The sequence below is a fragment of the Sinocyclocheilus rhinocerous genome, unplaced genomic scaffold, assembly GCF_001515625.1.
Source record: "Sinocyclocheilus rhinocerous isolate Xijiao unplaced genomic scaffold, SAMN03320098_v1.1 scaffold1549, whole genome shotgun sequence".
NCBI lineage: Eukaryota > Metazoa > Chordata > Actinopteri > Cypriniformes > Cyprinidae > Sinocyclocheilus > Sinocyclocheilus rhinocerous.
Genome location: NW_015633205.1, coordinates 795,594 through 800,414, shown reverse-complemented (window position 1 = coordinate 800,414; position 4,821 = coordinate 795,594).

The following is a 4,821-nucleotide window of genomic DNA, read 5'->3' as shown; positions in this document are numbered from 1 at the left end:
GCCCCCTAAAATTTTGCGATTAGCTCCATAAACTGTACACGAATTCGTGATCAGTCCCCTTTACATTTCATATGAAAACGGCGGCAGACTTCGATCGACTCTTTCAGCGTGTTATTTTTCAATCCAAATATTTGTACTGTACCATAATGTAGGCCTATAGACGGTGAAGGGAATTGCCTCGCTGTGAAGCGGGAACAGCCGGCAGAGGATTCAGCTTGGTCTTAAAGCCTTCCTCAAACACCTACGTTCACAAATAACAATGATTTGCGCAAAAATAATGATTAATTATCAATTGAGAATTTATTGGTCTGGCGAAAATAATAATATGGGCTGCGAGAAAATAATAAATAAAAAGAGTGGGGCTGCTGTGAGTGCAGGCAGCCTAGGGACAGTATATATTCAACCCAGTGGCATGACAACACACTGGCCTTAGCAGCCAAAAAAAAACAGACCGGCCCACCGGACCTGTATATATATCCAGGCCCGGATTAAGAACACATAGGGCCCTGGGGCTATAGCAAACCCAAGGGCCCCCCTTCATTGTAGCCTATCTTGGTGCCACAGCGTTTTCTAACAGGAATAATTATTTTTTTTAATCAAATCTCCAACACACAGAGATACAATGAGTATACACACTAAATATTCCAGGTTACAACACATTAAAAGAATAAATACATTAACACCAAATATATGAAGTCAAAGCAAATAGGTTTCCAGAAGCAAAAACAACTTTTGAGCATAGCTCCCTTAAGGAGTTTACTTTAAATAGTTTTATTATTAGAAGGTCTTCTTTCTGGCCCTAGAAGAAGACAATCATCAGGGCTGGACTGGTGCTAAAATTCAGCCCATCTGGCCCATACAGTCCCCCATAAATGTTTTGGGTTAGGGCAATTGAAATAAATAAATAATTTATTAATAAATAACGGATGAAAACTAGATTTTTTTGAATACTTAAAATGCATTTAACAATATTAATATTCCATTATATTGCAGGCTCTTAATTATTGAATTCATATTTTTCTGCAATTAAAGTTTATTTAGAATGATTAAATTCTCCTTTGTAGTTGCCCTAATGAAAAGCTAATTCTTGAGTTAATGTATTAGTAAACCTTTTAAAAAGTGACTTATTGCCTTTATTTTACCCAAATATTTAATAGGCTATAAGTAGCCTATAATAAATTCCAGCTGACCTCGACACTTTAGTTTACATGGTCGGTGCTATTCAATCTGGTTTTCGCTAGCTTCAATACAGAGACTTTACTGTTCACATATGTGACCCTGGACCACAAAACCAGTCTTAAGTAGTACGGGTATATTTGTAGCAATAGCCAACAATACATTGTATGGGTCAAAATTATAAATTTTTCGTTTTTACCAAAAATCATGAAGATCCTTGAAGATAATTTCCTACCGTAAATATATTAAAAATTAATTTTTGATTAGTAATATGCATTGCTAAGGACTTCATTTGGACAACTTTAAAGGCGATTTTCTCAATATTTAGATTTTTTTTTTTTTTGCACCCTCAGATATATATTTATTTATTTAAGTGGCTACTCCTACTTTTTCTTTAGTGCCAGTTTATCGGGAAGTGACAATTTGGTTTTCTTTGACTCGTTGGAAAGAAACAGTGCTTTATTCGCAAATGTTTTATGCGATATTCCAGTTTTGCACAAGTTAAATTCAAATCTTTGGATGGAAACATAGCTACTGAAATAGAATGGCTGCCATACATGTCTCTCTTGGAGTTCCGTTGATTACAATGAGGATGATGCACTGCTATTGATCAGTCTTAAAGTTGACGTGTAAATGACTGTGGAGACTGAACTCTGAGGTGCAGATGCCCCCACAGTGTTGACACGTCGGACCCTTTGGGATGACAAGTACAGCAGTATGCCTGCAGTGGTGGTGTTCCTCTGCCGCCTGGGTCATGGCCACTTCCCAGGCATCAAGACCGGTCTTACAGGTAGACTTACAGGTGGACTTCCAGGTGACTCTGTCAGCCACGTGATCTTCGAGGGAAGTTGCTGTGGCATACAAGCCTTCAGTATAAATTTCAGGTGTTCTACATAACGTTTTTTGTGGCGGCCCACAGTACGCTGCCCTTGCAGGAGCTCACCATACAGCAGCTGCAGTGGCATTCCGTCAGAGGACAGCATGTAGGGACTGCATGATTATTCATAATCAAAGATGGCAGTGAAAGTAAGTGCATTGTTTATCCATTTGATCTTTCATTCAAAAATATTAAAAAAATGTAACCTTTAATTGAAGTAAAAAAAAAAAAAGAAATTGGGGGAAAATCACATTATGAAATACATATTTGTTCTCTAAAAATTTTCCCATTTTGTATCACACCAGGGTGACTAGGAACATGGAATTATCCAACCTTTGCTTCCTGTTTCACAGGAATATAAATATGAGGGAACAAAAAGGCCAAATTCCCTTAATCAGTGATCACAATGAGTAAAATCAAAGAATATATTTATGATGTGCAGCAAAAGATTGTTGAAATTCACAAATTAGAAAGTGGCTGTAAGAGAAGAGCTAAAGCATTACTAAAGCAAATTTCCATTTTCCACCATCAGGGCAATAATTAAGAATTTCTAATCAACAGAAAATTGTTACAAATCTGCCTGGAAGAGGTTGTGCACTGCAAAATTGGCTTATTTTACTTAGTATTTTTGTATCGTTTCTAGTCAAAATATCTAAAAATTCTTAAATCAAGATACTTTTACTAGATAAACAAAATGACATAAGATATTTAGTCTTGTTTCCAGGGGAAAAAACTAAATTAGCTGCATTTTGCTTAAACCAAGTAAAATTATCTGCCAGTGGGATAAGTAAAATATTCTTAAAACAAGATAATTTTACTTGTTTTAAGCAAAATGCACTTAATTTAGTAAACCTGCCCCACATTAATAAAAAAAGGTCAAACAGCACAGCACCTACATCAACCACATGTTGTTTTGGAGGGGTTTGAGAAAAAATGAAGAAAAGTCTCATCCAAAACCAAACTACAGCATATTCATTTGCTAGACACTACTAGAACTTCAAACGGGACTATGGTCAGATGAAGCAAAAAAAAAAAAAAAAAAAGGGCTTTTTAACAGCAAACACTCAAGATGGGTTTGGTGCACCCCAAGTACCAAATGTGTACAATGAAATAAGCTATACTGCTGTATCTTAAAAGTTGTGGGCCTATTTTTCTGCCAGAGATCCTGGATATCTTATTCAGATACATGGCATCATAGATTCTATAAAATACCAACAGATAAAACATTAAAAACTGACTGTCCATGCTAGAAATTTTATAATGGGCCAAGGTTGGATCTTCCAACAGGACAATGATCCACAAACAAACATCAAAATCAAAACAAAAATGGGTCACTGAGAACAAAACCAAGCTTCTGCCATGGCTGTCTCAGTTCCCTGAACTAGCTGGGCGATTTTTCAGATTTTATCGATTAATTCGAATTTAAAGTTTTTTTTTATAAATCGAGGAATCAAGATTTTGAATAGAAATATTACCAAACATTAGAATTAGACACTTTGACAATATGCCAATGATAACAGTAAAGAGAAAAGAATGATCCAACCGCATGTCGGCGCAGGTAATTAACCGCTCACGTGTGACGTAGCTACTCTGTGAAGGACCATAAGTAGAATATATCGCCAGGTGCCATTCACACAGAATGCACTTTTGTGTTGACAAAGATGCGACGTGGGCAGTGGAATAGGAAAAAAAAAAAAAAAAATTTAAGAAGATGGCAGTTGAACTTTGAACGCTGCGTTTTTAGAATGCCAATTCATGCAAGAGATTCTGCAATGCGACACGAGTGCAACAGTCAAACGCGTCCATGTTTACATAGAAAACACAATGGAAAAGCAATGCAATCGAATAAAAACCTGTAAAGAACTACTACTGTATATTATATCTGATATTTCATGTTTGTATCATGAAATAAACCTCAAGGAACATATAAAAAAAAAATCCATGTCATGACCCCTTTAAAGGCACAAGATTTTTTGATTAAAATATCCCAAAACCACTAGAACAGTGTTATATATTTTGCTGACTTGTGTACTTACATTATCCCAAATGTTTTGAAGAATGTTTAAATTCAGAGAAATAAGCAATATTTGGGCTAAACTCGGGAATAGGAGCCCTCCTTGGGCTAAACTCGGGGAATGGAGCCCTCCGTGGGCTATACTCGGGAACAGGAGCCCTCCCTGGGTTATACTTGGGAACAGGAGCCCTTCGTGGGCTAAACTCGGGAACTGGAGCCCACACTGGAGCGAGCTCTGGGGCTGGGATGAAGGCTGTGAACTGTCTTTTCCTCCTCATCCTCCTCCCTTGGTTACGGGTGAATTGGGCGGCCGGCGGGCTTGACGTCGGAGCGGCCGGCAGGCTTGAGTGCTGAACGGCCGGTGGGCTTGTGGGAGACGCAGCCGGCGGGCTTGACATCAGAGCGGCCAGCAGGCTTGACTGTTGAATGGCCGGCGGGCTTGTGTGAGCCGCGGCCGGCAGGCTTGACTGTGGAACGGCCGGCGGAGGGGTTCCGCTGTTCCGGTGAATTCAGTTTCCCTGTTTCCCCCTCACAGCGCATGCGCATATAGTTTATTTGTTATTATTTCGACAAGGCTTAAGTTGTTTAACAGAAACACACACATACTAACAACAACAATAAAAATAAAATGGAAATGGGCGTTTGAACAAAAGAATGCCCCTAACGAAGGAATTTAAATGTCTAATGGTAATGTATGGCGTTACACTTCATAAAACAGGCAAAGGTTAGAATTAGCAGGGAAATCTGACTCTAT